At 36.5% G+C, this 22,440-nt stretch overlaps 1 pseudogene; it reads left to right on the top strand.

Moving 5' to 3' along the window:
• Positions 1-21,125, top strand: part of LOC131411606 (protein LTV1 homolog) — a 115,662-nt pseudogene extending 94,537 nt beyond the window's left edge.
• Positions 21,126-22,440: the final 1,315 nt, after the last annotated feature.

Genomic DNA, 22,440 nt, shown 5'->3' with positions numbered 1-22,440 from the left:
TTTCAATCAAATTTTTGTAGAAAAAGAATCAAGGACTTTAAAAAGATTCAGTGACATCTCAAGTTGCTGACAAAATGTACAAGTACGTCCTCGAAGTATCTGTAGATAAGTTTCAAAAAGTCAATGAATCTCTTGAGGGGTTTCAGAAGAGCGTGTAGATATTTCCCAGTAACTGATCCTGGAAACAGAAGCTTGATATATTTGATATACTTGATTATGATGCCCAAGGAGATTTTAGAACAGATTACCATACAGATGATTGGTGGGAAAAGAATGTGGTGCTTAATGCCAAAATAATTTCATATCCTTTCACCCATCTGTGACCCAACAGAACTCAGCCTCTGCTGGCAATTGCTTTTATTATTTGGTAAAATAAAAAAAATTAAAACAAACAAACAGGAACTATTGGAGATTTTTGAACAGGGAAAGACTTCCTTTGAGAAGATTAGTCAGTTCTGTACCTAATACACTGGAAATTGAGACTGGATGCCTAAAGACCAAGCACATGGCAAACTGAACTCTTCTAGGCAAAGGCAATAATAGAACAAAAAATAAACATTTTTTAGAAAGAGGGTGTTGAGAGTAGAGATGTGAAGAGGAAACCAAAGGTACAAGTGACAGACCTATCTGGGAGATCCAAAATGGAGAAAACCACAGAGTGTGCCAAGATTTCAAAATTGGGTGGCTAAGTGAATAGCTGCGCCATGACCAGAAAGAAGACAGTCAGGAGGAAAAGGGGAGAGAGGGGATGCTTAATTCAATGATCCATCAGTCAAAAAGTGTGGTGAGATTACGGAACCGCCTCTCCAGAGAAACGAAAATGCACATCTGAGAGTCCAGCACTGGGTACCCTGGGTACCAGAACCCTGCAGGCCGCGGACCCCACGTTGTGCGCACAGCCTTAGGGGCGGGAGCACATCCCTCATCCACTGCCTGCATCTTCTAGAAAAGGCGGGAGTTCATTTAGTTTTGAGTGTAGTCCACTCCCACTAACTGCTTCCTCTTCCCTGCTGTTCACCGTGTACTAAAGACCCATCAACAAATAAAGCAATTTCTCTCTGGAGATTCCCACATAATGAAAAATTTTAGAGCTTCGATTTTCAGTATTCTCTGGGAATAACAGAAAGGTGTGTGGTAAAAATATTCTATTAGAAATAGTAAAAAAAAAAAAAAGATTAGATTTGGCGTTTAAATATCTATGTTTCAATTATCTGGGAAGTTTACTGACATGGAACAGCCATGCTGGGAAAATGAAGCGTTGCTATATTGGTTTAACAACATTAGATCATACATTATACATAGACAGTGAGTGGTTGAGAGGTAATTTTGGTTTCCTCTTCAGAAAGGGGCATCAGAATTTTTTTAAATAATCATCAAATACAGTAATGGCAAACACTGAAAATATTGAGTGTTGCAAGCCGTTTATTATGTCTGCTACATTTTAGGAAAGATAACCAGTCAATACTGCAATCTCAAATATAAACTTGCAGAGTGCTAAATCCTCTTCTAAACTAAACTTCAAAACCCTGAGATGACTGTCTATAATAAACAAGACAAAGCAGTTTACTTACGGCTCAAAGTTAGACTTTGAAGTTCGATCTTAAAGAACATATTTGGAAGTAGTTCTCAAAGATAAAGTTATTTAGGAGAATGAAAGGAAATATTAAATCTTTTTAAATTTTATTTTTCAATCTCTCAGAAATGCTTTAATGCTTCCTTTGATATGATATGATTCATATCACCCCTTTAAAAAACATAACAAAAACCTCTTTAAAATTAGCAATTCAGAAATTCTATAATCTCATATGCTATGTTCATCTCGCAGTTATAATACCACAATGATTGTAAGAACGCCATTATTTTATGTACCACAGAGAAAGGAAAAAAATACTGCTACACCAATTATAACACAATGTTTTCTGTAACTTGGAACTTTTACTATGTCCTTATTGAAAGGGCTTTTTAATACTTATTGAGGTATAGGTTTGTATGTCATCTTCATAAAAATGAAAATATGAGCAAAACAAGTTGGTTAAGATATTCCTAAAGCTTACTCACATTCCAAGGCCCTTTCAAAATATTTTCATGATCGTGTTTTCCCCATAATACTGTCATCTACACCATCAAGAGTGACCGTGATGCAATACTGTCTCTGGAATTTTACTCCAAGTTGCTGACACTTATTCTGCAAGTTTTCACACACAGAGACAGCAATGACGATTACATCAGGACAAGACACAACCCATTTCCAGAGATGTTAAAATGTGAAGGAAAAAATGTAAATGTTAGAATCTTTGAAATATGATATATCTTAAGAGCTAAGATATTGTAAAGAAATTTGACCTACAGCTCTAGTTTCCAATAAACATCTTGGAATATCTTCACTGCTCATCTGAGCTTATAAATCTGGAGTTTGACAAAGTGTTAACTCCACTTTAAACGGTTAATTTAGAGCTTAAAGAAAAAAACAGTGGTCTTTCTACTGCTTCTTTTACTGTAGTGATGACATCAGCACCAACAAAGGAACCCGCGCTAGCATCTTTACCAGATATAGCAAAACCATCAATTTATTTGTACTTATATTTTGGGGGCTATTAAGTTTACATAGAACTGAACTCATCCTATTCCCAAGGGAAATAAAAAAAAAAAGAAGGCCTTGCCTCTCAGAGGTTATAAGTAAATCTAAGAGAGATGGCCTTTTTAAAAAAATATATTGTCTTCTTATTTCAAGTTTATAGACTGATTTCTGGAAATTAGGTTCAAATTATCTGAGTCTGTAACCACTGAATCAAGCACATACTCTTGAAATAAACATCCTAAGAATTAGACTACAGATGATTAAGGCATTGCTGTGCTCACTTTTGGAAGTTTATACTTAAACCAGAGAAAATCAGCTACAAGATGAATCTAAACAAATATTATGCCTGAATATATTATGTACACTGAAATTTTAGTTTTTCAGCTTTCACAGCAATAATGACTCAGATCAGCTTTGAGATTTTTTTTTACTTGCCAAAAATCACACAAAGTAGAAAACACAGAAATAGCTAAATGTTTTCTAGAATTTACATGTAAAATGTTTTAAATACTAAATTCTGATCCGTGTGCCACTGGGAAAATCACATAAATTTGCAACTAGATTTTGAGGCAGGGAGATTAGGAAAAAAGAAAACAGTAAATGATATGCTTTACCAGAAACATTTCTTCATGCATATATTTATTATTTCTTTAAGACATAAATATTACCAATTTTTGATTAAAGCATGAAAGAAAAGCAACCTGAAATGGGTCAACTAAAAAAAAGAATTATAATAACTACAAAACACTAAAAATAAAACTATGTTAATGTATACCTTTATTTCAAATAGGAAAATATATTTAGCCAGAGGTGATATTCAAAGTATTTGATAACTGCTGGGCACAGGCACCAATCGATGCGAGCCGTACTGCTGTCAACAACCAGAACAACCTTACAGTGCTATCCACTGGATACGAAGCCAGCCATCAGCGTGTGATGTACTCCACAAAATTGCTCAATATCCTAATATATGAAAGAAATAAATGAAACATTTCAGTTATGTACTGTTTGTTTACTTACTAGAAGATTTTTATATTTCCTTGGACAAATCAGTTAATGTGGGGAAAAACCTTGATTTTGTTTGTTTAGGAAAAAATGTGTGCTTTTTCCATTCACGGGCAAAGGATGATGGATATATGCTGGCCAGTTACTTGAATTACTAGAGACGATAGAAAGATCTGATAGAGGGAGAAAAAAGGAATTCAGAAAAATGACAACAAAGAAGAAAGATAGCCAATGAGCAATTCCTACTAGCCAGCATGGCCAGAAGATTCTTAAGAATTACTGTCCTGATTTAATTTGCTTTTTTTGCTCTTTCTGTGTTTAATCCTCCTATCTTAATCATCAAAGCTAAGACACTTACATAGATAGCCTTGTTGTAGTATAGCTTGGGGGAACTAAAAAACCAAGGCTGAGGCCTATACTTAAGAAAGAAGCAGAGTAGAAAAAGGACAGAATGTAAAGAAAATGGCAAACAGAAAGTGAGAAATCTACAGGAGCAGGAATTTAGAGCAGGCTAGAAATCATGCCACTCCAAACCAGGAATCAACAGAAATATTGGGCAAAGTGGTGTGTGTCTCACAATATGTAAGATGGGAGTTAGTCTATTACATTTGAATATATACAAAAAAAAAAGTAGGACCAAGTACTACCAGAAAGCTGGAGTACTTGGGACATCTTTGCTTTACTGTATAATACTTTACCATATAATAATGCTTGTCATTAGTTTATTTCTCAGTGTCAAAGAATCAGAAAAGTTATTTGAGAATAGGTACAGATTTATGGTTTATCTGGTACATATGTTGCTTTTCTTATTTCTATTCTTTTAGAAATGTACACTTCCAAGTTATTCAGATCTTTGACTCCATGTTTTTTACCATGTTTCATCATTTTAAGACAGTAAATGTTTCCATCAAATAAACCAAAAACCTCCTCTCTCGTCCTAAAAAACACAGCCAAATCAAGCAGTATTATTCTTACTCAAATTCATGGATAAGCTGTCACATATTTTTGGACGATTTGGATGGAAATACAGAAAAAGAACATTCTTGATGTCAGTTAAGCATAATCACTCACATGGACCATAACTGACGCTGAAACCAATTTCTTCGTCAATGTTTGTATAGGAGATGGCTTGGAAATGGGCCAACTCTTTAAGGCCACCTGTGTCAAATCAGACCTTGGGAACTGCTCTAGAGGTAGGTGCAGATAAAATTTTTATTTCCTTCTTGGAATTCTATTCTATGTCTAAATTTCTGACATAAAAATTCCTAGAATATTGTTATTTAGAATATTTGAGTGAAGTAAGCAAGTTGGACAAAACAAAAGGTTGAAGAATATTATGAATCTCCACATCAGATAATGATCCTTGATTTTTGTGAGGCAATATATCTGCCAATAAAATAACCTGGAATGCAAGAATGAGGTACAACAAATAAAGAACAGATATTAAATAGAACAAAGTTGAAGAGTTGCAGAGTCCTAAGTATAACTCCAATCATTCATGATTCAGAGCACAGGCTATCAACATTCTCAAGAGAGAAAACAAATTAGATTTTGGTCTCTATGTGGGTGCTAAAACCATAATATCCATGAAAAAGTGGTACATAGTCATAGGGAGGCACTTGACTTTCAACAAGTTCTTTATCATCATTTACTAATCCTAAAACAATTCAATTTAACAAAATTTTACTGGTAGAGGCCATTTTACGATTGATTTTTTTTCGTATATTGATTTTGTGTCTTGCGAACTTGCAAAATTCACTTATTGGTTTGAATAAGTTTTTGCAGATTCCATTGTATTTTCTAAGAGACAATCTTGCCAGCTGCCAATAAAGACAGTTCTACTTTTTCCTTTCCAATTTGTATACCTTTGTGGTTCTTTTTTTTTTTCACCCTTTATTGCACTGTCTAGATCCTACAATATTGAACAGAAAAGGTGAAAACAGACGACCTTCACTTATTTCTGATCTTAGAGAGGAAAATAGTCTTTTTTCATGGAGTATAATTTTAATTGTATGTTTTTTATAACTCTTTATTGGCATAAGGAAATTCCCTTTTATTCCTAGCTTTCTGAAAGATTTTCATCAGGAATGGATGCTGAGTCTTGTGAAATGCTTTTTCTGCATCTATTGAGCTGATCATGGTGTATTAAATTGATAGATTTCCAAATGTTAAACTAATTTTACATCCTTGGGTTTATCTTGGTCATGAGGTATTATCATTTCTATATATTGTTATATTTGATTTTTGGAAATTTTGTTAAAACTTTTTGCAGCTATGCTAATCATGGATATTGGTCTGTAGCTTTCTTTTCATGTAATGTCTTTGGTTTTGATATCAAGGTAATCCTGGCTTCGTAGAATAGTTTGGGCAGCATTCACTCCTCTTCAAATTTTGGAAGATTTTACATAAAATTGCCATTATTTCTTACTTAAATGCTTTGTAGAATTCACCAGTGAAGCCACTTGAGTATGGTTTTTTCTTTGTGGGAAAGTTTTTAACTACAAATTCAATTCCTTTAATAGATATAGGGCAATTCAGGTTACCTATTGCTTCTTGAATGAGCTTTGATAGTTTATGTCTTTCAAGGAATTTGTCCATATCTTTTATCATATCTTAATTATTAGCATGAAATTGTACATGATATTCCTCTATTATCTTTCTTTATTGAGATATAATTGACATATAACATTGTATTAGTTTAGAGGTACAACATAATGATTCGATATATGTATATGTTGCAAAATGATTACCACAATAAGTTTAGTTAACATCTATCACCACACATAGATATAATTTTTTTTCTTATGATGAGAACTTTCAAGATCTGCTCTCTTAGCAACTTTCAAGTATACAATACAGTACTGCTAACTACAGTCACTATGCTGTACATTACACCCCCAGGATTTACTTATCTTAAACTGGAAGTTTGTACCTTTTCACCACCTTCACTCATTTTGCCCTCCCACTCCTTTCCCCTGCTTCTGGCAACCACCAATCTGTTCTCTGTATCTACGAGTTCAGTTTTGTTTGTTTTTTTTTAATTCCGCACATAAGTGAGAATATACAGTATTTGTCTTTTTCTGTCTGACTTATTTTGCTTAGCATAATGTCCTTGGGGTTCATCCATGTTGTCACAAATGGCAAGATTTCATTCTTTTTTATGGCTGAATAATATTCCATTGTATATATATATACCACATCTTCTTTATCCATTCATCCATTGATGGACACTTTGGTTGTTTCCATGTCTTGCCTATTGTAAATAATGCTGCAATGAACATGGGGGTGAAGATATCTTTTCAAGTTAGTGTGTTCTTTTCCTTTGGATATATACCCAGAATTAGAATTTCTGGACCATATGGTGGTCTATTTTTAATTTTTTGAGGAAGCTCCATTCTGTTTTTCAAAATGGCTGCACCATTTTACTTTCCCACCAACAGTGCACAAGGGTTCCCTTTTCTCCACATCCTCATCAACACTTATTTCTTTTTCTTTCTTTTTTTTTATTGGGGTAACATTGGTTTATAACATTATATAAATTTCAGGTATACATCATTATATTTCAACTTCTGTATAAATTACATTATGTTCACCACCCAAAGACCAGTTACAATCCATCACCACACACATGTGCCTAATCATCCCTTTCTTGTTATTTCCTGTCTTTTTGAGACTAGCCATTCCAAGAGGTGTGAGGTCATTTGAGTTTTAATTCACATTTCCCTGATGATCAATGACGCTGAGCACCTTTTCATGTATCTGTTGACCATTTGTATGTCTTCTTCCTTATTATCTTTTTAAATATCTGTATAATCTGTGGTGATGTCATCTCTCTTATTTCTGATATTTGCAATATGGGTCTCCTCTCTCTTTTTTCCTGATCAGTCTGACTAGAGTTTTATCAATGTTATTGATGTTCTCAGAGAATTAGTTTTTTGTTTCATTGGTTTTTCTCTGTTATTTTTGTTTGTTTTATATTCGATGGATTTTTGCTGGTATTTTCTTTTCTTTTTTTTTTTCCTGCTAGCTTTGGGCTTCATTTGCTCCTTCTCCAGATTCTTAAGGTTAAAGCTTAGGTCATTGATGACCTTTTTTCCCTAAAACATGCATTTAGTGCTAAAAATTTCTCTTTATGCATTGTTTAGCTGCACCCTATAAATTTTAACAGTTGTGTTTTAGTTTTATTCAGACCAAAATACTTTCTAATTGTCCTTTTCATTTCTTCTGTGAAGCATGGTTTATTTAAAAGTGTGTTATTTAGTTTACTGCAATATCTTTCCATTATTAATTTCTAATTTAATTGCTTTGTGGTTAGAGAACAAATTTCATATGATTTTAATCTTTCTAATTTTATTGAAACTTATTTTATGGCTCAGCACAGGATCTATCTTGATAAATACTTTTCATGCACTAGAGAAGAATGTATACTTTGCTGTTGTTAGTTGGAGGGTGCCATAAATGTCAGTTAGGTCAAATTGGTTGATGGTGCTGTTCAACTCTATAATCTTCCTAATATTGTCTTCTTATTCTATTAATTATTGAAAATAGGTATTGAAATCTCCAACAATATTTGTGGATTTATCTATTTCTCCTTATAGTTCTATCAGTTTTTGTTTCATATATTTGGAAATTCTGTTATTAAATACATCAATATTTAGAATTGTTATGTGCCAGTGGTACCATAAAATGGGGAGCTTTTTAACAGATACCTAAAAATGTGGAAGTGGCTTTAGAACTGAGTAATCAGTAGAGGCTGGAGGAATTTTGAGGTGCATGATACAAATACAGACATTAAGGGTGATTCTGACGACAGCTCAGGAAAAAAAGAGGAGAGCTATAGAGAAAGCTTCCATCTTCTTAGAGAATGTATAAATAATCATGAGTAGAATCTTGGTAGAAATATGCACGGTAAAGGCCACTCTGGCAAGGTCTTGAATGGAAATGAGGAACATGTTATTGGAAACTGGAGAAAAAGTGATCCTTGTTATAAAGTGGCAAATAACTTGGGTAAGTTGTGTTCATATTCTAGTGTTTTGTAGAAGGTAGAAATTTAGAGCAATGAAATTTATATTTGGCTGAGATTTCTAAGCCAAGTATTGAAGGAGAGGTTTGACTCCTCCTGACTACTTATAGTAAAATATCAAAGGAGAGAGACAAATTGAAGACGTAATTTTCAAGCAGAGAGGAATCAGAACTTGGAGCTCTGGAAAAATCTCAGCCTACCCATATTGCAAAAATGAGAAAGCTTGTTCTGAAGAGAACACTAAGGGTGTGTCTGAGCAATCATTTGATAAAGAGATTATGAGTGTGACTCATGAACTTAATCAGCCATCTCAGCAGAGAGCAGAAACAGAGAAAGGGTTATACTAGCAAAGACACTGCCAGTTTGAACTAAAGGGGACAGAGAAAATGGGAGAGAATGAAGGCTGTTGGATTTTTTGGATTTTGCAAGATGGGATCACAGAGCTATTTGTCTGTGAACATATTCTTCAAGAAAAGGGAAGGGAAGAAGGCCCCCAAAGGTGATTCAGAGATCATCAGGGCTGCCACTCCCACCACAGGCCCAGAGGAACAGAGGACAAAGCAGCCTCCACCTTGGTTTCAAAAGCTTGGACCACTATCCCCAGACAAAGCCCCTGTGTGGATGGGACCCCCACAGAGAGCCTCGGCTCTGCCTAGCCAAAGAGGTGGGGTTGCCCCATTGAGCCGTGGGAGTGACTTTGCCACCCCAGTGGGCCTGGAGGGCAGAGCATTAAACCAAAAGGAATTATTCTTGCACCTTAATATCTAATGGATTTGCCTTGCTAGGTTTTAGACTTCCTTAGGACCCATCACTCCTCCTTTCTTTCCCATTTCTCCCTTTTGGAGTGGGAATGTCTATCCTATGTCTGTCCCACTTTTGTATTTTGGGAAGGGAATAACTTATCTGGTTTCAAAGGTTCACAAATGGAGAAGAATTTTGCCTCAGGATGAATTGTATCTTGAGTCTCATTCATATTTAATTTAGATGATATTTAGATGAGACTGGACTTTAAACTTCAGAGTTGATGCTGGAACAAGTTAAGAGTTTTAGGGCTGTCGGGATGGAATGAACATATTTTGCACATAAAAGGGACATGAATTTTGGGGGTATAGGGGTGGAATGTTATGGACTGAGAGTTTGTGTCCCCCAAAAGTTCATATGTTGAAGCCCCGACCCCCAATGTGATGATATTAGGAGTTGGGGTCTTTGAGAGGTTATTAGGTTTAGATGAGGTCATGAGGGTGGAGCTCCCATGATGGGATTAGTGCTCTTATAAGAAGAGGAAGAGACACCCGAGTTTCCTCTCTCTGCCATGTGAGGACACAACAAGAAGGCAGCCAGCTGCAAGCTGGGACAAGGGCACCCTGATCTTGGACTTCCCAGCCTCCCAAACTGTGAGAAATAAATTCCTGTTGTTTAAGCCACTCAGTCTATGATATTTTCTTATGACAGCCCAAGCAGACTAATATACCCAGTGATATGTTTTGATAGAGCTTAGGAAATTCAAAAAATGAAGCTTGTCACAAAGGATATAGTCTTCCTAACACCTAGCACAGTGCCTGGCACACAGTAGACTCTCCATAAAGCTGTCATATTGAATAAATGTGGATTAAGAAGAATTCTCACAGGAAGATAGAATAAGCAAACATTTTATGAATAAGAAGTTCGATGTTGGGAGAAAGGTTACGTTGTGCTGAAATAAACAAGAGGGATATCAATGGTTGTCCTGGATCTTACAGAAGTTTGCTAGGTAGAAAGGAGTAGGAAAATGCATTCCAGGAAGAGAGAATTGTAAGAAAAAAAGTGGAAAATGGGATTCATGAGGTATATGAGGATAGCGTATAAATCAAGTTGCTTGCAATAGAACATTCGTATAAAGAACCACAAGCGATAATATAGGATAGGGCCATTTAATTAATATATTAATAACATTTATTAATATTGGGTAGGGACTTGAATAGCAGGCTATTGCATTGGAACATTATTATAAAGGCCACTAAAGAGTTTTCAAGAGGGGACAGATATTGTATGAAACTTCTGCTATACCCTGCTTCATTTTCTCTGCTTCTTCTCCCAAGCTGAATCAACTACTACAGGCTTGGCTCCACAGCAGTTTACAATCTCAATATACCATCAGACTGGCCTCTTAAGATCTGATGATCCAGCACTGACAGCTGGATTTCCTCAGTCCTGGAGCTGTCTGCCTCTCTACTTTCTGCCAGTTAATTGGCCTAAAATCCCAGCCCTCTACAGTCACCCTATTCTATCTCACCCCACACACAAACTGTGGAATTGGGATTCTGTCTTGAACCTCAACAAGTAATGACGGGTCCCTAGCCCTCTGCCTCAATTATGATAAGCCCTTTTCTTCACCTGATTACTGCAGTCTGTACTTATTCCCCACTGGCAAGGGATCTGCCAAATGGGAAGATTTTGTGACATGCACTGTGACCTCACTGACTTCCAAAATTAATCTTTAATATCTTTATTGCTATTCCCCAGCAGAAAAAATGATTCCTGTTGCTGTAATTGCCCATTTACTGCTTGAGTTTGTGAGCTTGCCATGGACCAGACTACACATGGGGGTCAAATTGCCAAGGCTCAGTTTCATTTATTGCATTTTCCTCCCTTTCCTTCCTGGTTGAATATCACTGTAATCCCAGGATATCTCATACCTATGTCCATCCAAATTTAATATGGCCATCGTCCTGCCATTTAAAAAAAGTCCTTCAATAACTTGTCACGATGCACTGAATAAAATCCAAACAACCTGCTCCAAATTGAAGTTTCTCAACAATCTGGTCTCAAGCTTCCTTTTTCAATTATCTACTACTATCCAACAAAACTGGTCACTGAGCTGCCCCGGGAATATTACTGACATTCTCCCTACATCTCCCTACATCTAGGCTTCAGCTAACAATTCTTTCCTAACCAGGCAAAACCGGCTACCTCCCCTCCTTATACTAAAATCATATTGCTATTTCAAGAGCCAATTGAAACCCTACCTTCCCTCCAAAGTGATTGATTTAAGGGTACCCTCCCTGCGCTGAGGTGGGAGAACAGAATGAGGTGAAAGAAGCTACACTAGAAGGAAGTGACACAAAGGAAGGGACCTCAAACATGATAGACTATAAGGCCTCTTGAGAGCCAAGCCTTAAAGAGCATATGTTCATCCTTTGTCCAAGAAGCCTTGTAGACTTTTCTTCTTTATCAGACAAAAAAATAACTTCTTGTATAGCCAAAAAGCATTGTTTATATTACCCTAAATTCCCTTTTTAATTAGTGATAGCAAGATCAGAAGCAGTGCAAATGAAAATGGCATAAAAAACACAGCCTATCACTTTTAGAAGTGTTAATGAATGCCCCGTGGATTTTTCTTTTTGATTGCATGAGGACAAGGAAATGTCTCCATAAAACTGTCGCTTCTCAGGGAAAAGTGTTAATATTATGTAAATTAAAATTTGAAAGTCTCCTTAACTGAAATCAGCAACACCAAGAGTTCTGCATATGGAAAATACAATTCCTCAGCCCTGAGAACAAAGATGTCCAACCTGCTGATAGCTATACATAGCTCTAGCTTAGCCATTGTAGGGAATGCTCTCATTTTATGTTACAATGTCTGCAAAGAGTTCTAATGGACTTCAAAGAGATTTTTCCTGGTTGGTAACCTGGGGGGTTCGAGGGGCAGGGGAGCAGAAGACAAATCTGATTTCTTTCCTTGAGAAAATTTCATAAAGTCTAAAGAATTCTTGAGAAATGGAAGTATCTGCACGCACATCCTGTGAAGAAACTTTTCATCCAACATGATTCTTCAATTTCTCCATTAGACAAATACAAGTTTTAAAAAGTTTGAAAGAAACTTTTTTTTTTTAGATTTGGCTATAGATATTAAAACATAAATTAAGTAGGATTCCTATCTTTCTCTTTATGTTATTTAAATATTAAAAAGGAAATTATATTTCCATTCTTTTTCTCATTCCTTACCAGCTTTGGGCAAAAATCTTTTAACCATGTTACCCTCTGGTAGAACAGTTAAAACAAATCATTAATCATAGTGTGTATAATCTTTATAAATTTTAGCTTAGCATTAGATAAGAGAAAGCCTGAGGCTTTCCAACCTGGAACAGATATATTGCTCTGTTAAGAATTAATAGATATATATTATGGGTATGTAATTGCTTTGGGTGACCAGCTAGAACACTGAAGAAAATTTAAGAAGAATAGGAGTATATTACATAAAGAAATGCAAAATCAGCAGTTTAAGCTAAAAAAACAAAAATAACTTTTTTATTTACTTGGAGCAATATTTGCCATACAGAGTGATTCACCACTTTTCAGAAGTACACATCACAGTTTCATTTATTCAAGAAATATTTACTGAGCACCTGCCGTGTGCCCTTTGTGCAAAGAGCTGTGCAACTTGTGGAAGAAACAGAGACACAATGCTTAACCTCAAGGAACACTGTCCAACAAAGAAAACCGACAATCTAAATATCAGCTCCATATAAAATGATACACGCTGCAATAAAAGCTATTTACAAAATGCCATGGGGAAGGGAGAAAGCAAACATTTGGTAAGTTGTAGTGGTGAATGAAACGGGTGTTTAAGAAAATTTCATACAGAAAGTGACCTTTGAGCTAGATAGACCTTGAAGGATGAGAATGATTTCACTAAGCAGAGAAATAAGGAAAGGTCACTCTGGACAAAGTGAGACCTTTGTGAGATCAGACTGAGGAGGAGAGCCAAAGTTATGGGGATTCAAAATAACCTTGCAGGCATTTTGTGTACTCTAGTGCTATACTTCTGGAAGTGTGGTCCAGAGACCAGCAGAAACAGCTTTCCCTGGGAGCTTATTAGAAATGCAGAACCTCAGGCCTCACCCAGATCTCCTGAATCAGGGTCTGCATTTTAACAAGATCCCCTAGAAAGCTGTAAGGACATAAAATTTGAGAAGCACTGGTCCAGAGCCTATAGTAAATAGAGGAAGAATGATGTGAGAGATGAAGATGCAAAGACAGATAGATGTCCTTGATATAAGCCATGAGGTTTATACCGATCAGAAGGATTTAAGAGTTTCTTAAGCAAAGGAGTGATATGATCTGTGACTTATAAAGATAGTTCTAGTGGCAATGTGGAGATGTGTTTGTGTGAAGAGAGATTTGGACACAGAAAGATCAGTTATGGGGCTAAAAGGACATGATGAGAATGATAACTACTATTTATTGAGTGCCTACTACATGCCAGACATCGTGATATAAACCCTATATTTTATATCTTCTCATAATCCCCATCTTGCAGCTGAGAAACAATATAGGAAAGATTTTCTTAAATTGTCCAAAGTTATATAACAAGTAGCAAAAGAATTCTAACCCCAGTCTAATTTCAAATTTTGAATTCTACCTCCAAAATATACCCCAAGTTCATCTACTTCACTTCATCTGCATCCTAGTGTATAATATCCCATCTTATGGATTACCTCTATAGTCTGCTGTGAACTTCTACTCCTGCTTGCTATAATCCATCTTTATGCAGCAGCCCAAATGATCTTCTAAAAACAGAAATCCTCTACTTAGCATCAAACATTAACCAAATCCCACAAGTCCAAAATAATTTGGTCCCTGCCTATATCTGAGATCTCATCTTGTAACACATTCCTCCTCACTGTATTCTGTCACACTATACATTAAATTATATTAAACTTTTCTCCCTCTCAGGATTTTGCACTTATGATACGCTTTGCCTAGGTCACTCTCATCCAACCCTTTGCATGATGGCTCACTCGAAACCAATGATAATTTGTTGATCTCAGCAAGCAGGGCTCATCTCTCATGCCACGTTGCCTGCATACCATCTTCCGTGTTTGCAAAGCAGCTGCTAAGACTCTCCCTCCTCTTCTAAGGGCATTAGAGTATACTGTTGGCTCCACTCAGTGGCTATTTTCACAACTCAGTAAAAATTATCAGCATAATTTTCCTTTTCCCATTTTAGAAACACAATTTCAAGTGGTGGAAAAGAGGGGACAGTAATAATATATATTAAAACATCTTCCCCCTCAACTATAATAACTCTCATTTTGAATTAAACCTGAAGAGCAATGGTTACCTGGCAGCTTGTGTTTTTTCAAACTGGTGAAGCAGTTCTCTGCTGAATACCACTCAGTAATCTGCCTTGGTCTAGGATGCAAGGACGAAACATCAAGAAGAATGTACACTAAATTCATATTAAAATTCTCTTTGCACACCATCCTGTGATTTAAAAATCAATTTGTATACTTTTTTATCTTGATTACACATTAACCGTATGAATTAAACATTGGGCAACCAAAATTATCTATTGGGTTATTCTTATCACCATATATTCTTTTATTCTCTTTATACATAAAAAATAAAAGAGACTTCTCTTGAACTCATTTCTCTCCAGATACTACCACATTATGTGCTACTCTTTGTCCCAAAACTCCTCAAAAGAACTCTTACCTTCACTCCAGTCTGGCTTTTGCCTGCAGCATTCCACAGAAACTGCTCTTGGCAACTCAGATGAAATTGACCAATTCCTTAAAAAACCCAAAGCATCAAATCTCACTCAAGAGTAAAAAGATAACTTGAACAGTCCTATATCTATAAAAGAAATTGAATTTGTCCTTAAAAACCTTCCAACAAAGATAATTCCAGGTCCAGATATTTTCACTGGTAAATTCCACCCAAACTTTAATAAAGAAATACTATAAATTATATACAACTTGTTCCAGACACTAGAAGGGGAGAAAACATTTCTTAATTTATTTTATGGAGGCAGAATTACCCTGAAACTAAAACCAGATGATGACATTATAAGAAAAATAAAAGTACAGACCAATATCCCTTATGAACACAGATGCAAAATTCTTCAACAAACTACTGGTGAACCCAATCCAGCAATATAGAAAAAAGATGATACATCATGACCAAGTGGGGTTTATACCAGTATGTAAGGCTGGTGCAACATCTGAAAATTAACCAATGGGACTTCCACTTCTATTCAAGACTGAATAAGAGAGGCTAGAGTGACACTCCTTCGTGAAACAATTGAAAAAGCAGACAAAATATATGAAACAGCATCACTGAGAACATTGGGTATCAGGCAATGAAGGACAGTGATCCCTCAGAGACAGGGAACTGTTGATTACCTAATTCACTACCTGGAGAAAGTTTCCCGGGCCTGGCCCCAGGGAGGGGGGTGCCAGACAGAGCCCAGGCGTCTCCTTAAGCTGAGGAAGCAGAGCTGGAAGTCCAGGGAAGTGAAGATGGCTAGAGTCTGCATCAGAGTACTGAATGGGACAAAATTTTGCAAAGAGAGAACTCTTGAGATCTGCAGATGTTTCCATTGAATATTCAGTCTAGTACTGACCAGTACATACGTGTGAGGAAACTACCTGAGTCCAAGTAAAAAGCCACATGAAGAGATTAGAGGGAACAGTGTCCAGAGGCCAAGCAAGGTCAGTAACAATGCCCGTCCCAACCATCAGAGTATAAAATCACATAATCACAGGTCATTGGTCAGGGTACTAAGAAGAATCTTGGCACATTGGTGGGTGAAAACTAACTCTAGACTAAATACAGCTCTAATTCTGCCTAACGAAGTTTAAAAGCAAGACCCATATAGGATCAAACAGTTTCCAGCTAACTGTGTCCTAGAACAAGCACAAGAATATTTAAAGGAATACGAAAATATTAAGCACTCAAGGTAAAATGTACAATGTTTTTTACCAAATAAAAAATTACCAGGCAGACAAAGAAACAGGAAAATATGGTCTATAATGAGAAAAAAAATCAATCACTCACAACAGAAATGACATGGATGATAGAATTAATAGTCAAGGACATTAAACCAGTTTTTATAACTGTTTTCCACATGTTCAAGCAGTTAGAGAAAAGATTGAACATATTACATAAAACATAGAAGATATAAAAGTGGCCCATGTGGGACATCTACAGATCAAGATTACAACATCTAAGAGAAAAAATATATAGGATGGGATTAATAAATTACACATGGAAGAGAAAAAGATTAATGAACTTGAAGACAGCAATAGAAACTATCCAAAATGAAATATGCAGAGAAAAAAGATTGAAAATATTAGCAGAGTATCTGTTAACTGTGGGATGACTACAAGCAGCTGAATATGCATATAATTGGAGTATCCAAAAGGGTGAGAGGGGGAAATATTTGAAGCAATAATGGCTGAAAATTTACCAAATTTGATTAAAGCCATAAACCCACAGATCAACAAACCCCAAGAACCCCAAACTCAACAAACCCCAAGAAGAAAAAAAAAACTACACCAAGGCACATTATAATGAAATTACTTAAAACCAGTGCTAACGAGAAAATCTTAAAAGCAACCTGAGGACAAAGACATATTTTCATACAGAGGCACAAAGATAGTGGGTGACAGGAGATTTCTAGGAGAAAACAGTGAGAGCTAGAAGACAAGTGGAGCAATACCTTTGAAGTACTAAAAGAAAAACACTGTAAACCTTAGATTCTTTACCCAGCAAAAATATCCTACAGAAAACAAAGCAAAACAAAGACTTTTTCAGGCATACAAAAGCTGAAAGTTTTCATCACTAGATGACTTAAACTACAAAAAATATTCAAATCCTTCAAGCAGAAATAAAATGATACCAGGTGGAAACTGGTATCTACACAAAGGAATGAAGAACACTGGATTTGGTAATCACAAGGCTAAATATAAAGAAGGTTTCTTAAATTACTATTTAAATATCTTTAAAATATAGTATCTATTCAAAGTAAGAATGATAACAATGTATTAGGGGCTTAATAACATTCGTAGAAGTAAAATGTATGAGAACAATAGCACAAAGACAGAGAGAGAAGTAATGAAAGTATGCTATACTTAAAGTTCATATTTATATGTAAAGTATTAGAATATCACTTGGAGGTTGGCTGTGATAAGTTAAAGATGTACATATATTCTCTAAAATAACCAATAAAATAATACAGCAGAGGGTTATAACTAATAAGCTAACTAAGGAGGTAAAATTGAATCCCAAAAAAGTATACAATTAATCTATTTGATGACAAAAATAAAAAAGAGGTGTAAAGAAATATTGTATGTATCTGATATAACAAATTAGTTTTGGAATTTCATAACATTAATTTCTTGTTCTTATTGCACTGAATTATATTTACAATGATATAATTTTCTCACTATCTGCTATATTATAATCACTTTAGATGTCACAATCAGTTATTTAAAAATGTAAATCAACACATTTTCTTATGAACTACATTATATTTTAAATTATTTGTTTCCAAGTCTAATCAAAGATTCTTCTTTTTGAATCATGACAATTCTCAAACATTCTAAAACAATTCTCAAAGTATCTCTATAGAAAATAAAAAATATAAAACAGATACAGCAATGGTTAATAAAACAAAATGAGAACGTATCCTCCAAGTTACGCCTAGCTGCCACACAATTTGGCAGGAACATTCTTTAGTGGCATGGAGAATGCTAACAACTGGTCAGTCCCATTTCCTTTTCTGTAATTCAAACTGGAGACAGAAAAAAACATGAAAGTCAAACGACAGGAAATTTGATTTGACCTTTCTAACTAAACCTTCTGTTATCTAAATTTGAACCTCTTCACTGACTAGTAGCTTATCAATGTAACAGTATCAGTTATCATTTTTTGTTCAGGGCTGAGACTAGATATGTTCCTGGTACTTTCCTCTGAGGATTGCTCAGTCTTGTGAATCAGCTGTCTCTTTGCTAACTACTTCAGATTTAAGGGCGGGGGGGGGGGGTGCTAAAATGACTTCTCACCTGTTGATAGAGAATATAGCTACCGGGATGGGAGCTCCGTTTACCTGGTTTCAGCTTCCGTATGGAAGTTGATCCACTGAAGTAACCTTTCTGACTTCTGATCCCACCAGGTGAGGAATGACTAAGAGGGAGGCTTGTGCTTGTTGGCTGTGCCAGTGGCAAAGGGGGTAACCCTGTCTAAATTACGGGTGCACATCAATTTGGCCACAGATCCTAAGAAATCCAAAGTGTTATTTTACTTAGGTAAAAGTAGTAGATTGATTAATGAACACACAGCAATTAGTGAAGGGTTATATTATGAAAAGAATAAGTCGCACTTTGGACTAAGTAAGGTAGAAATACCACTCGAGAACATATGGAATCCAGAAGCTAAGAGTTTAATTTAAAATCTTATGTCTGGGGCCGGCCCCTTGGCTTAGCAGTTAAGTGCACGCGCTCTGCTACTGGCGGCCCAGGATCCCGGGCGCGCACCGACGCACCACTTCTCTGGCCATGTTAGGCCGTGTCCCACATACAGCAACTAGAAGGATGTGCAACTATGATATACAACTATCTACTGGGGCTTTGGGGGGGAAAAAAAAAAAGGAGGAGAATTGGCAATAGATGTTAGCTCAGAGCCGGTCTTCCTCAGCAAAAAGAGGAGGATTAGCACGGATGTTAGCTCAGGGCTGATCTTCCTCACAAAAAAAAAAAAAAACTTATGTCTGGAATACTGATTCTAGAAATCAGCTTTCTCTTTAATAAAAAGTGGTATACTGATTATTTTCTTCTCTCAAAATCCTGCATCTGTCTCTAGAATGGTTCCAGACTCAGGGTGGGGAGAAAGGAGTAGCACTTACTGATCTGCTCAGACTACAGCATCTAGTAAATGAGCAGGGAACCTTGAGAAATAACTAGGAAATGAATGAGGGAGGGAACAAAATAGCATGGGGAATAACAGAGTTTTGACCCCGGGCTGGGGGCTTTAGTGTGTTGGGCTACGGTGCCTTTCAAGCCTGGCTGAGGCAGAATTGGGCAGGTAACTTGAGAATCTTGGCAGCTCTGGCTGACCATGCAGGTGTGGCTGAAGTAGGGATTAGGTGTTTTTAGGCATTGTTGGGTGAAATAATATTTGCAGCTTTTATTGTGTCTTTGAGCCAAGTCTTCAGGCCTGCACTTAAAGTCTAAAGACAGACGTGTGGCATGGCCTTAAAATGTGGCTGCTAGCTGGGCCTTGTCTGCTTCTGAGATATGTGTCACCTACTCTGGGATCCTTAGGTGTATAGTTACTCTTCTTGGTGTGAGCTCCACAGGGCTGCAGAATGGGTAAAAGATTTTAAAAAAACCTTTATGGGGAGGAAAACTGTCTTTTCACATGGTCCACTCAAGTGTCTTTAGAAGCAGATGATACAACTGCACCCCAGAGGGTTCCGTTGCCTACACAGAAAATAAACGATGAAGAAGATGGGCAAAACAAAGCAAGTTATAGAGAGTTCTTGGATGATAATTATGACTGTCCACAGCACCTGAAAGAACCATCTGGGCCCTCCACACTTATTCCCAAAAATACTTTAAGTGTACGTAACAGGAGAGGTGAGAAAGAAGAAACTTCAGTAATTCCAGGGCCTGGAATTAATTTCCTTAATCAGTATTTGCATTCGTTTGAGGAAGATATTGGATCAGTAAATAAAGTGGCTCCTGTTTTGGATCCTCAATTGGATTTGGATCCTGATATTGTTGTAGCTCCTGGTGATGATTTTGACTTCGATAATCCAGATAGTCTATGTGAAATGATTTTATTGTTCAGGCTGATGAGGAAAAAGAGACAAAGAGGAAATGAATATACAAAAAGCCAAAGCTGAAAATGGCAGTGAATGAGAAGACATGGATGGGAAGAAAAGTGATAAGGAGGAATGAGGACTATGATTTTCAAAGCCCATTATCAGATGAAGATGACCTGTCTGCCTCGGTAAACTTCATAGAAAGTCATTTTTTTAGGAAGAAGAAATGAAAGAATATTCTATCACTTCCTCAGTCATGAAAAGAAATGAGTAGCTGACTTTATATGAGAAGTTTGAGAAGTTTTATGAGCAATAGGATGATGATAAGACTGGAGTTCTGGATAAAGCCCAATTGGAGGGTTCTATTCACATAGACAGCAATTGGTGACATGAAATTTTGAATGACTGACATAAAGAGAAGGCAGAGAATTGTGTAAAGTTGAATACTCTTTAAGCCTCTAAGGATAAAGGTATGCCAGTAAATGAGACTGATAAGTCTGAGGAGGAAGAGACTGTTCCCATAGTTCTAAAAGAAACAAAAGAGAAGGAGGATTGTGAATTCATTCGTAGCACATGTTCACATTTATACAACTATCCTTAGCTTATCAAGTGTCAACCAAAGTTCAAACAAACCCAAATATTTTCTAAAACCAGAACACCTCTCAATGGTTTACCAAAGAAAGGACTCCCAGCAAAGCAAATTAATAAATGCAGATAATTAATGGTAGTGATTTGTCTAAGGTATCAACCCAATCACAGTCTAAAAATGAAAGCAAAGAAAATAAAAGAGCAAGAAAGCAAGTTATAAAAGAAGAACAGAAGGAACAGAGAGTGGAAAAGAAAGCTAACAACTAGCTTTCAAACTGGAGAACAGAAGGCAGGAAAAGGAGTGACTGAAAATGAAGAATGTTGAGGGTCTAAAGTTGTGACAACAGGACATTTAGAAATAGGCTCATCTCCCGTTAGGGCCTTCTCGTGATGTTCAGTGATGAATTAGAATCTTTACGTGATAAAACTCTGCCATTTTTATTGACAGGTACTGAGAAAAAAAAGTATAGAGTTTGAATTAATTTTACACCAGCAAGTTTGCCCTGCGGATCATCTACATATTGTCGTATTCTTATTTTAATGTCTATTCATGTTGTTTTTAACATTTAATTAATTTCAATATTATGCTATAAGCTTACATTAACTCTAAAATAAATGATTTTATAATTAATGGAAAGTATCTTCATGACTTGAAAAAAAATCCGAAGGCAACAAAATTCCATAAGGGCTACAATACTAATGGGTGGTATTCTAGTTCTTTTAGAGGAGATCAGCCCTGTGCTAACATCTGCCAATCCTCCTCTTTTTTTGTTGAGGAAGACTGGCCCTGGGCTAACATCCGTGCCCATCTTCCTCCACTTTATATGGGATGCTGCCATAGCATGACTTGAGAAGCGGTGCGTCTGTGCCGCCCGGGATCCGAACTGGCGAACCCTGGGCCTCCGCAGCAGGGCGCGCGCACTTAACCACTTGCGCCACTGGGCCGGCCCCTGGAGTTCTAGTTCTGAATTCTTAGGGCAGGCCCTCGACAGGCAGCTGTACATCAGCTGCCCTGAATAATTTTCCTTCTTATTCTGCCTTAAACTATATTCAGGGCCAAGGAGGAATCTGTGGAAGGGCTCACTTCTGGAGTCACGCAGCTTTGCCTGCGGCCTCCAAGTTATCCTCTCACAACCGTATCACAAGTTGTCTTTGATGCATGGATTGTGATGGTAGTTTTGCATATCAGAGACCAAACTATTATTCCACCAAGAGAAGAGTGATTGGTTTTATCAATGAACAAATAAAAATGGAGGAGGCTCTTGTTATAAAGAGGTTATGTCACCTTCTTTTCTTAAGGTAAACAAACAATTCTGAAAATAAGACAAGGGAAGTCTAAGAAAGTAATTTAACACAGCTGCTCCTGGAACATTCTGACTCTAGACATTAGGTATGCTCTAGAAATTAAGAAGGAAGGGGAGTGGTTTGAAAAATAAGCATGCTTGAGTCTTATTAGCAGAAAAGGAGAAGTTTGAGAATAATAACAAAGAAAGGAAGAAGGTGTCATTAAAATAGAAGAAAGTAGAAGACTGAGATTTTAAAAGACAGATGAGACACTAGTGAAAACGAAAATGAGATGATCAGAGGCCAGGCTAGATAGATATAAAGACAAAAAGACGTCCACCCAGGTCTGAGAGCTACTTTTGTTAATGAGCT

The sequence above is a fragment of the Diceros bicornis genome, chromosome 11 (assembly GCF_020826845.1).
Source record: "Diceros bicornis minor isolate mBicDic1 chromosome 11, mDicBic1.mat.cur, whole genome shotgun sequence".
NCBI lineage: Eukaryota > Metazoa > Chordata > Mammalia > Perissodactyla > Rhinocerotidae > Diceros > Diceros bicornis.
Note: the sequence above shows the minus strand (reverse complement) of the source record. Positions and strands in the feature narration are given on the sequence as shown.